Source organism: Tursiops truncatus, chromosome 17 (assembly GCF_011762595.2).
Source record: "Tursiops truncatus isolate mTurTru1 chromosome 17, mTurTru1.mat.Y, whole genome shotgun sequence".
Classification (NCBI taxonomy): domain Eukaryota; kingdom Metazoa; phylum Chordata; class Mammalia; order Artiodactyla; family Delphinidae; genus Tursiops; species Tursiops truncatus.
Genome location: NC_047050.1, coordinates 66,044,471 through 66,057,587, shown reverse-complemented (window position 1 = coordinate 66,057,587; position 13,117 = coordinate 66,044,471).

The following is a 13,117-nucleotide window of genomic DNA, read 5'->3' as shown; positions in this document are numbered from 1 at the left end:
CGGAGCACGGGCTCTAGGCGCATAGGCTTCAGTAATTGTGGCACGCAGGCTCTAGAGTGCAGACTCAGTAGTTGTGGCGCACAGGCTTAGTTGCTCCGCGGCATGTGGGATCTTCCAGAGCAGGAATTGAACGCGTGTTCCCTGCATTGTCAGGCGGATTCTTTTTTTTGATGTAATTTTTATAACTTTATTTTTTTATTTTATATCTATTTATTTATTTATTTATTTTGTTTTGGGCTGCATTGGGTCCTCGTTGCTGCGTGCAATTGCGGCGAGCAGGGGCTACTCTTCGTTGTGGTGCACGGGCTTCTCATTGCAGTGGCTTCTCTTGTTGCGGAGCACGGGCTCTAGGCGCATGGGCTTCAGTAGTTGTGGCACGCAGGCTCTAGAGTGCAGACTCAGTAGTTGTGGCACACGGGCTTAGTTGCTCCGCGGCATGTGGAATCTTCCTGGACCAGGGCTTGAACCCATATCCCCTGCATTGGCAGGCGGATTCTTAACCACTGTGCCACCAGGGAAGTCCCAATAACATTACTTTTTAACAGTCTTAAAGCATTCCATTGTAAGTTTGTATCATATTTTACTTAACTAGTACCTTATTGCTAGAAATTCATCTCACTTGCAAATTTTCATTATTAAACGCAGTACTACTACAGACATCCTTGTGACTAAATCTTTGCATATGTCCTCAATGATTTCCTTAGGGTAAATTCTCAGAAGTGATTTATGAGATATTAACACTTCATTTGCTATATAAATTGCAAGTATGTCTCCCAGCTCTCTCATTTGCTTTTTCTTTTTGTTTGTAATGGGCTGCTTTATGAATACTCTTTCATTTCAATAAGCTCATATCTACCAGTCCTTGAGTGTGTGATGTGTTCCTACCATTTTTTATGTTCAGGAAGTCCCTACCTATCCTGTGATCACATTTATCCACTGCTGAGCATGTTTTGGTTGATGCCTAAATAAATGTCTATTCCACCCAACAATCAGGGTAAGTCTAGAATGTCATTCTATCTCCCTTGCTAGTGATCAATTCAGGAATGGACTGGCTGATCCAATTCTATACAACAGCATGTGAAAGGAAAGCTATTGGGGAACTGCAGTGAAAACTTAATCCTAAGGGAGAGATGAAAGAAGGTATCATTTCTCTTCTTAGGTTAAAAAAAGAAAAAAAAGAATACATTTCTTTGTTGTTTAAGACAATGGTTACCCTTAGGAGTGCTTTTGGCTGCAGGTAACAGAAAATCCTAGGAGAAGTGCTTTAAACAAATAAGAATTTATATTTCCCACAAACTAGTCTGGAGCCTACCTGGTATTAGCGCAGTGGCTCATTTGTAGCTCTCAGGTGGCTGTTACAGCCTTAAGCATCACGTCTGTGGTTAAAGCAGAGCAAAATGAAATGAGCAGCAATAGCCGAGTCTGACCCTTTTACCAGAAAAAAAGCAAGTCTTCCCAGCAGCCCTTGGTAGACATCCAGTCTCATTGGCTGGAGCTGTCACATGGCCTCTGCTAGCTGCAAGTGAAGCTACAGTAGCAAGTGCCTGGTTTTTCTAACCTCTGTAGCAAAAGCAGCAAAGCAGGAAGGGATAAGGAACGAGGTTGTGTTAACCAATGAGCAGTGTCTGCCTCATCAGTTTGAGTTGAGGTTTCTGCATTTTGGAGAGCATCTTAAATAGAACACCTGGATTTTTTTTTCTTCTAGTTGTTTTAATAGTTTCCTTTTAACTTCTTAATCTGTCTTAAATTGAGCTTTCTTAGATTATAGAGTCTGGAACTTTTCCTTGCAGGAGAGAATAGGAACCTTGCTAGTAACTTGAAATACGAAAATGCACATCAACACAGCAAATCCTGCAAAACAATCTGAATGCTGACGTTCAGAAGTCTGTGCTAAAAGCCATGTCCTCAATCTTACCTGCAAGGTCAGGACAACAAGGAGGTCTGTTGCTGAATTTCATCCTGGACTGGGTGATTTAGCATCTTAGGTTAGAGTTTGATGCTCCTGAGTCTTACTTAAGTGGTAGAGTTCATTCCCTAACTCGCAAGTTAGTAAATTCCAAGCACAGAGAAAGTTCTGTTTTGTAGCTGTAGCCTCTACCCACAGACCAAGTCAGGTGCCTTCCTCAAGAGTGAGGTCTTTAAAAGAGCTACTAGGGGGCTTCCCTGGTGGCGCAGTGGTTGAGAGTCTGCCTGCTGATGCAGGGGACATGGGTTCGTGCCCCGGTCCGGGAAGATCCCACATACCGCGGAGTGGCTGGGCCCATGAGCCACGGTCGCTGAGCCTGCACGTCAGGAGCCTGTGCTCTGCAATGGGAGAGGCCACAACAGTGAGAGCCCCGTTCACCACAAAAAAAATAAATAAAATAAAATAAAATAGATACTAGGTTTGAGATACTAAAGATGACTCCAGTAGACAAGAACTGCAAGGAAACAAATCAGCTACCATTTATCAAACATCTAATCTCAGTCAGCTATGGTATGTACCAATATGTATATGCTTTGTGTATATATTTTCATTTTTTTGAAAACTCAATGCAGGATACAGTGAAGCGAGGCATGGTCTTTGGACCAGAGAGAATCGGCAATGGGATCTGCAGTGAACTTTTAATAACTATCTATCTGACTTGGGGCAAGTCTGAATCTCAGTTTCCTTATCTGAGCAATAAAAATAATAAAATACCTACTTTTCAGCATTTTTGTGAGGATAAGATAAGATAAACTCTGGGAGGTGGGCCCCATCCCCTCACACAATGAAGCTGCCTGGTCTGTACGCAGCACTTTTATTTTCTAGATATCACTTCTGAGTACATACTTGCTAGTACTATTTGATACTTTCTTATTTATTTATTTATGGTTTATTGGTTATCCTCACTCCCCCGTCACTGGAATGTGAGCTCCAAGGAGAGACTTTGTCTGTCGTGTTCACCTCTGTATCCCCAGGGCCTAGCACATAACAGGTACTCAGTAAAACTTGTTAAATATTTGTACACTGAGTACAGAATCAAAGGTGGAGTCTCACACGTAGTAAGTGCTTAGTAAACAGTAATTCCCTTCTACTCTTTCTCCAACACCCGTGCAGTAGGCTGTTTTGAAATAAACCCCATGCTCAGCACCCAAAAGCAGGGTCTTAGTTACAGGCTTGCTCGTGTAGAGCTGTGTCACTTTAGTAAATAACTTCCCCTCTCTGTGCTTCTGTTCCGATTCTTTATCTGTATAATGAAAGGGCCTAAGGAGAGGATCACTTCTAGCTCTTCCACAGGGTACAGTTTTGTGATTCTGAACAAGTTGCAGCCTCTATACATAAGAAAGACCACACTTTTTATCTTACTTGTCCTGTCAGAGGAGAGAGGATGCCTTATGGAGAGATCTGTTCCCGTGGAATCTAGCCTAGATGAACAACTGCCAATGACCAGACTGGCATGGCTAAAAGAGACCTTGGAAAATTTCCAAACCAATCTCCTGTGTGTGCATGGGCTCTGAAAGGTGAAACTGACCTGCCCACAGTGACACAGCTAGTTACAGGCCAAACCAGGACTAGAGTTAGATTTTTCCCAAAGTCCCTTTCCTCTACTGTATATATGCCTCCAGTACTTCTTCATTTTTCTGGATGTGTCTTTGCCTTTTATCTTTCCACTGGGTTTCAAGCCATTTGAATGCGTATCATTTCTCTGTTTTGGGAGAAATTCGGGTACTCCAATCTGCACAGTTAAGGGAAGTCAGAAGAATGGTCTCCAAATCATTTCAATGCATAGATATCCTTTCTCTGTTTGGGGAGAAGTTAGGGGTCCTCCAATGTACACAGTCAAGGGAAGTTAGATGTGTGGTCTTGTGTGGCACTTATGACTCGATTCATGATTAAACATTAGCTAATGTCTAATCTAGGCACATGCTGTCCCTTCCCACCACGTTTCCTTGGCTGTTGGTTCAGTCCTGATTCTTGGGGTCACCATCTTCCTGTCATTCCTGGCTCCTCTATACTTTATCCACCCCAATACCCAGACTCAGTGGTCTTTCAGGCTCAGGGGTCCCTGGAAAAGTAGAATCTTTTCCTTTCAACATCTTTGGTCTTTGTACTTGGGTCTCAGGTCAAAATGGGTTACCTGGCATCTACAAGTCTTTCCAAACTTGTTGAACACAGAAATCAATGCTGTGTGGTCATGACACTGAATTTGGAGCCAAAGTGACCTGATTCCAATCTGCTTCTGCCACTCTCCAGACACATGATGAAAAATGTTATTGACCACACAGATCTTCAACTTGTGTGTGTGTGTGTGTGTGTGTGTGTGTGTTTATATATAAACATATAAAAACATCTATTTCGCAGAGTCCTACAATGGGCTAAAAGAGGCTTTGCAGGTGTAGGTTGCGGTACAGTGTTTGGCACACAGTAAGCTCTTAATAAACATTGTTAAGAATTATCAGTACTTAAACCCTTGGCCTGTATCTATCTTTGTCAGTGTCTCTTAGGTTTCACTTGTAAACTAATGGAACAAACCCAGTAGAGGGATAACAAAGATTCTGTCCTTGACCAAACTCTAGCCAGGCTCTGCTGAGCTCTCTTCTCTATTAGACCTTAACCTTAGACAATAAAGGCTTGAACAAACACTAATATAGTTTCTAAGAGCTCAAGGCAGTACCCCTAGGATGACCCTAGCCCTGCTAATAGTATCAGCCTTAGAAAGTTGAAGGCTGCCCAAGAATTGACTGCTTGTTCCAGCCAACACCTGAAGATAGGGACACTGCTTCCCAGCCTCTGTTGGGAGGGAAGGACCCTAATTTCAACAAGCACCCGTTAGCAAACCCAGATGGGTTTCACATGGCCCACCACCCCTTCCACTTCCCAATTTTTTTTTTTTTTTTGGCGGTACGCAGGCCTCTCACTGTTGTGGCCTCTCCCGTTGCGGAGCACAGGCTCCGGACGTGCAGGCTCAGCGGCCATGGCTCACGGACCCAGCCGCTCCGCAGCATGTGGGATCTTCCCGGACCGGGGCATGAACCCGCGTCCCCTGCATCGGCAGGCGGACTCTCAACCACTGCGCCACCAGGGAAGCCCCACTTCCCAATTTTTGTAATTTTTCACTTCCCTGGTTCTACTGAGTCCCCGCTCACCCCCTCCCTTCTCCTTCCTTCTCCCTTTAAAACACCCAGTCACCTGTGTACAAGTCAGAGTGGAGCTCAGCTCTTCCTCTACTGTCAGTAGTTACTGAATAATACTTGTTTTCACTGCTTTAACTAAAGTCTGACTGTGTTCATCTTTGACAGTAATAGTCCCCAGCAGATGCTCAGGTGGAAAGGCAGCCCTGCCAGCCAGTCATTTGGAGCTCTAGGCTGGTAACAACTCATCTTTAATGTGTAGCTTCCAGGTTGCCCTGGGGGCCACCATTCTAGTTATCCTAGGGCAGGAGTGAGCTTGGACCGGACCAGATGTGCTTCCCATCACATTCATTCACATTCTTTTGCTGGAACTCAGTGACATACTGTGTGCCCCCAAAAGAGGAAATGGACTTGGTGTACAGCTGGTAGTCTCTGGAACACATTCCAATGGATTCCATCCAACCCCCATCTAACTCTCTTCCTTTGTCTTTATATTTGAAGTTTTTTCTAACAGCTTTAAGTGTTGTAGCCTCAATATCCTTATGTAGCTCACCGCCAAGTTCTCTGTTTTGTTTTTGGCAAGGAAACAGGGGAGAAACTAGTTATTGAGCAGGAATTATGGGTCAGTATACTAGTCAGTTTTTTCTGCAGCAACAAATATCCCGCCAATTTCAGTGGTTGACAGTTTACTTTCTTGCTGACGTGCAGGTGGCTGTGCTCAACTTGGTTCAGTGTTGCCTACCTGAGCCGTTCCTGGATCTGAGCTGATGAGCTCAGATATGGGACAAATTGTTCTCACAGCAGAGTGTAAGAGCAGGGTAGACATTTCCAAACCTAGCATGTGTATTTAAAGATTCTGCTCAGACCTGACATATGTCACACCCACTCACAGTCCATCGGTCAAAGTAATTAACATGGCTGAGCCCAAAGTCAATGGGCACAGAAGTATGTTCTACCTATAGCGATATAGGGCAAGAATGGGGAGAAGGTGAATAATGGTGAACAAACGCTATGATCTATTAATCTATCATGGCCAGATGCCACAATGAAGATATAACAATATTATTTCATGAATCCCAACTTTGCATTTGAGAAAATGGGTTCCAGAGAGATTAAATCTTGTCCAACTTCTTAACTGCTGGTAAGCGACAGAACCATAATTCAACCCAAGATCGATCTGACTTTAAAACTCGTGTCCTTTTCCTTGCCCCCTCTTAATAGTGTCAGATCACAAAAAGGCTTGTTCGATGTGTTGTGAGTTTGTTTCTTTTTCCAGAGACCAGAATAAAAAGAAGTCTGAGCGTCATTACGTTCTCACTCCCATTTCTCCTACCTTCCCATGTGTGTCTGAGGTTCTCCAGTCCTCAACAAAGGCACCAAGATGCCATCCTATGCTCCACATGACCACCTCCTACATGAAGCCAGACCAGATACCTGAAGGCAGGTTTTGGTCCTCTGGGCTCCTTTCTGCATCGTGCGGACCTCAAGGATAGCAGCTAACACGTAGCCTTAGGATCATGTACTGAATTTTCTGTTTCCTTTTGTAAAAATGATGATACTTAGCCAGCTTTTAAAAATCTAATTTGGAGGTTGTCATGCATCTCTTTGAGCAATAATGAAGAGTATCAGTCCTCCACCTTGAAGTCATATACCTGTGCCCCCAATTTTGTGGGTCTGTGGATTCTCAGTGAATAATATCTGCCTTGGGCCATGGGCTGCAGGAGCACAGAGACCATGTTTTTTGCACTTTTTTCCCCCCAATGCCTAGAACAGAGCTTAGAACCCCAAACATGCTAATATATGGTCAAATAAATGTATGGGTGAACTAAGGGAGAAACAATAGCAAAACTTACATAGAGCTTAGTATGCGCCAGACACCCTTCTGAGTGATTTTTGTGGGTTACCACATTGAAGTCTTACAACAACCTATGAGGTAAACACTATCATTATTCCCATTTTATAGAAGAGGAAACCAAGGCACCAAAAGCTTCAGTGGTTTTTGTTCAAGGTTACTCAGCTATTTCTGTAGTCCATAATTGTAATCGCTAGATTTTGAAGAAAGAGGCAAAAACATTGTAGAACACTTTAGTTTAGCATTTTTTTTAAAACTTAGATTCAGCTAATATCTTTGGAGAGCCTACTATGTGCCAGGCATTATGCCAGGTGTTTCCAGCTCTGAGACTGATGTTCCCTTTCCTCCAGCCTCCCAGGTAATCCAAGCCAGGTAGAAGATCTTGTGAGCTTTTGCCCCACTGTGAGGTCCTGACTGAGCAATTCTTGGTCCAGAACCAGAAGCACAGGTTCTCTTAAACAGAAGCATTTCCTTATAAATGGCCAAGATGAATGGGGTTGGTTTATCACCTTTTATAATGGATTGACATCAACCCTAAATATCGTAGGCTGGTTGGACTGACCCATCAGGTATGCAGTCTTTGATGTTTTGATCAGCTCAGCTTATCTAGGGCAAGCAGAACGATGCGCCCATCTGTCATTGGTCAAACACAAAGCAGCTGATTGCTTTTAAATTGTCCTCATGGAATTTCCTAGCTGCTGGGAAAATTACATATAATAAAGACAGGGGCTGTAGTTCAAAGGTCAGGAAAGAGGACATTTGGATTCTGCTCCTACTATGTTATTGGATTACACACTTGCTACTTCTGGGTCTCAGTTTCTCATCAGTAAAATGGGAGAACTATACAGAATGATCACTAGAGACCTTTAAAGCTTTAATAACCTGTGAGCATTTGGATTTATTTAGCACTGATCCTCAGCAATGTGTCAAAAACTAAAGAGAGAGATGAGAAATTGACTCAGTTTCTTTCTTTGTATTCATTCAGCAAATACATATTTTTTTAAACTTTTTATTTTATATTGGAGTATAGTTGATTAACAATGTTGTGATAGTTTCAGGTGTACAGCAAAGTGATTCAGTTATACATATATACACGTATCCTTTTTCAAATTCTTTTCCCAGTTAGGTTGTGACATAATATTGAGCAGAGTTCCCTGTGTTATACAGTAGGTCCTTGTTGGTTACCCGTTTTAAATATAGCAGTGTGTACACATCAATCCCACACTCCCTAACTATCTCTTCCCTCCACCCTTCCCCCCTTGGTAATCATAAATTTGTTCTTAAAGCCCGTGAGTCTGTTTCTGTTTTGTAAATAAATTCATTTGTATCATTTCTTTTTAGGTTCCACATATAAGCGATATCATACCATATTTCTCTTTCTCTGTCTGACTTACTTCACTCACTATGACAATCTCTAGGTCCATCCATGTTGCTGCAAATGGCATTATTTCATCCTTTTTAATGGTTGAGTAGTATTTCATCGTATGTATGTACCACATCTTCTTTATCCATTCCTCTGTCAATAGACATTTAGGCTGCTTCCATGTCTTGGCTATTGTAAACGGTGCTGCAATGAACATTGGGGTGCATGTATCCTTTCAAACCATGTTTTTCTCCAGATATATGCCTAGGAGTGGGATTGCAGGATCATATGGTAGCTTTATTTTTAGTGTTTTAAGGGACCTCCATACTGTTCTCCACAGTGGCTGTACCAATTTACATCCCCACCAACAGTGTAGGATGTTTCCCTTCTCTCCACATCCTCTCCAGCATACCTCTCCAGCTACCTCTGCCTGCTGTCTGAGGTCAAAGGTGGAAGCAGTAACACAGGCATCTTAGCTTGGACCAGGGAGGGTGCAGTGGCAGGTGGTAAGAAGTAGTCAGATTAAGGAGAGAGAAAAAAAAAAAAAACAATATATATACAAACGTAAGTACACACACACACTCAATCAAGGAAAATATAGAGCCTTGTTTTACTCAGTGGTCTTCAATGTATCTGTTTTCACTAAATATACATATATATCACACTCAACAATAAATATATCTTGAAAAGCTCTTCCTAGTAGGACATCTAGATCAGTCTTATTCTTCCTCCTCCCCAGTGCCTTTCCCAATTCCATTCAAATAAAAATGGTCTTGTGCTTTTTGTTGAACTATACAAAATTGACATTTTTAATGTTAAAAATATTAACCATTTCAGATGGTTCAACCCAAAACCTCTTCCAGGAGTTAGCCACAATTTCTGAGAAAAGGGAAATGCTAAATGGCCCAAGGTGGAATTCTTACCATCTCAGTGGAATGTAAGCTTAAAATGCAAAGTATGTTTTAGAAAAATAAAAGTTGTATTTCTTGCCTGGTGGGTTATTATTGAATTGAGACCTCCATCTACACTATGCAGGGACTCATCTGCATTGCTCAGCATCTATGTGGCTGCTGTCCTTTGGCTGCTGATTACCAGCCTGAGAATGAGAGTCAGTGAGTCATGACCACCGTCATGAGAACTGACATCCCAGGATGGGGGGACTCCTGGCAGTTGTTACCAGGTCAGAATATTTTCACTTCCGTGAGCAGATTCAGGGTTGTGTCTTGCTCTTTGTAACTGTTGCATGGTATTCTATGTCATGTAGAATGTCACAGTTTATTTGACAATTGCTTAGGGAGGAATAGTAAGGTTGCTTCTGATTTTTTCATATTATACACAATGCTGCAGTGAACATCTTTGTGCATGTATGTGAGGGTTTCTTTTCGTAAACTTTTCAATTTTTTTCTTTTCATTTTACCTTTATGTGTACTTATTTTCCCATCACTTTAATTCAGAAAAAATTACTAATACATGGAAAAATATAAAAGAATAGTACAGATCTATCATGTTGATTCACCAATTATTAACATTTTGGCATATTTCCCTACCTTTGATGGTTGATCCATTTCACAATGTTACAGGTATAACTCTTCTTTCACCCCTAAATATTTCAGCATGCATCTCCTGCAAACAAAGACATTCTGTTAATCACAATACCACAGGCACACCTAAAAAAGTTAGACAATAATTGGATATTCAAACTTCCCCAATTATCCCTCAAATATCTTTTATAACGCTGTGTGTGTATTTACCCAGACCCAATCAAGAACAAAGTCATGAGTCTCTTTTAGTCTCTAACAGTCATCCTCACCTCCTTTCTTTCATGACTTTGATATTGAAGGGATCAGGGCAGTCATTTCATACAATGTCCTATATTCTAGATTTGCCTTTTTGGGGGGGTTTCTTTCTCTAGCAAAAGCTTTACCAGTCCACAAAGACCAGTTCAGAAACCCTGAATTTAGTCTTTGTAAATCAACTCAGCGTCTATGGAAATGATATTTTAGCTGGGTAGATTCACAAGTAACCGGAAGACCCGCATCCTAGTCCAGTAGTTCATTACTGGGGGCAGCTGTATCCCCCAGGAGACATTTGCTAACGTATAGAGGCATTTCTGGTTGTCACAAATGGGGACGAGGATGCTACTGACATCTGACGGGTGGAGGCCAAGGATGCTTCTAAACATCCTGCTAATCACAACAAAGAATTGTGATTCTCCTCCTAACAAACATCCTGCTCATCCTCCTAACAAACATCCTAAACATCCTGCTGATCACAACAAAGAATTGTGATTCTCCTCCTAACAAAGAATCGTCTAGTTCAAAATGTCAGTAGTGCTGAGGCTGAGAAACCCTGCTCTAATCTGTAACTCCGACAGCAGCTTGCTTTATGACCATGGGCGAATGCCATCCTGTCTCTAGGCCCCTTTTGACAGTTCTTTCTAGCCCCACCCAACCCAGCTGGACAAAGGCAAGTTCTGCTTGACAGCTCGCATCTCTGCAGCTGAGACTGAGTGGCTCAGGAAGAGTCCAAGGCAAAACCTCCTGTCTGACAGTGGGTCAGGTCCACATCCTGTCTTATCGCTAACATCCTCTTTCACACACTGTAGACAAATTATTTTAGGGCCAAGCCGTACAGGACAGTTTGGAAAGACCCAACCACAACACAAATGTGCTGTGGCTGAACAATGCCACGCAGTGTTGCCTGTTATTAGGGATTTTCATGATTGACCAAAAAAGTGGGTTATGAGCTTGTAAGAGAGAAGAATGTTTGGGTAAGCAAAGTATCAGGGCAGACAAACTCTTCATTATTCTTGTGAGGTGAGAACATGTGATCCTGATAAGAGCAACATAGATAATCTGAAAATCACTCAACCCAGGATACCTGTTCAAGATCTACCCTGAGTCCCTGATACTCTTGGTTCTCTGTCCATGTGTCAACTGTCCACTAGGAATTGAGAACCTACTATGAGCCAGGTACTCTTTCAGACATTTAAATATATATTATTCATTTACTTTTTAAATCCTTACAACCACTTACTTTCCAAAAATAGCCTGAGCACAATCTCCCGTCCCATCAGCTCTTCTTACAGTGCTATTTGGCTTTCCTTCCATCAAGAGATGGGGTCCGTATTCCCTCTGCTTGAATCTAGATGGGCTTGTGACTATAAGAGAAGTGGTACTGTAGGACTTCTGGGGTATAGTCATAAAAAGACAATACATTTAATGACTGGAGCTCTCGGAACACTCACTCTTGGAAATGAGTCACCGTAGTGTGAGGAAATACAAGAAATCTATGATAAAGTCCACGTGGAGGAGAACCAAGAATCCCAGACCACGGCCTCAGCTGAGTTCCCAACTGAAACTTGGCACCAGCCTCCTTGGCAGTCATGCGCCATCTTGAAAGTGGATCCCCCAAGCTGCCTCAACTCACTGCACAGAGGAGAGATGAGCTGTCCCTGCTGAGTTTTGATCAATTGCAGATAGAGGAACCAAATAAATGTTGTTGTTTTAAGGCATTTGGCTTTCGGGTGGTTTGTAATGCAGCAATATATAACCGGTACTAATACCAACGTGTAGGTGTAGATATCTTTATTTTTCAATTGGCAATGCGGAGTTTCGGTGAGTGGCAAAGCCAGAATCCAACCTCAGGTCTGTCTGCTTCCAAATCTTGTGCCCCTAAGCAACACCTGTTACTGCCCATTGGAAATGAGATATAACCCCTGCTATCAAGGGGTATAAACGCCACTTGGGGAAATGACACCTAAACTTTATACATTAATTTAAAAATTCAAAAAAATTTTCAAATTACCTTGTAGACAGAAAATATCAATCCTGGGAAGTTCTCTTATGGAAAAAAAAACTCCGACAGGACATGTCATAGGTAACAAAACAATTTTGAAAGACTTACATGTCCGATAATCGGAATGGTTAATAAAATATTATGCAGTCAATAAAAAATATAGCTATGAACACCAGGTGACAACTTATAAAACTGATTACAAAATCATATTAAGTGATACGAGTAAACCACAGAACGAAGTGTGCACCAAGCACACGACAACATAAAGAGCAAGAAGGAAATCGTATTTATTTAAATTCTCCTAAGTTCCTGGCACTGTATGTATTATTCTTTAATTTCAGCTTAAAAAAGTACTATATGATGAAGTATTATCCTTGTTTTACAGATCAGGGAACTGAGGCTCAGAGACATTAAGAAACTTGCACAAAATCAAATAGCTAATGCATGGCGGAGCCAGGGATCAGACCCAAGGAGGTGAGCTTGGGGAATTAAGGGTAGATGAGCCGTAGACAGGGGCAAGGTTGAAGGATGATCAGAGAAGGCGAAAGCAGGCAGAACATTGTAGATGAGATTTGACGAGGTCAAGTGATCATTTTGCCATTGGTTGCATTTACTTTTTTGGAGGCTTGCCTTTCAGATTATGGTTTCCTTATGTTCCTTAAAATTGGCAAGCAACTGTCTAGCAGCTGCTAGGATCTAGCAGATCCTAGCTCATGCAGCTCAATATCAAAAACCCAAACAACCTTAACAAAAAGCACTGTGCCAAGCCCTTGGGATACAGAGATGAATACAGTGCTGGTACTAACCTGAAGGCACTCCTGGTTGCTCCAGCCTGGTATGGGCTCTATTTTTGATTTCTGGGGAGAGTCCAGGACAGCTACAGGCAGATGGACAGGTGCGCGAAGGACACCAGTGATTGTGAAAAGTGTTCTGATACCATTTGCAAAATGGATGGTCCATGGGCAAAAAGATGGACGGTAAGTTCTTAGGTCCCCACCCCTTGCTTTGTC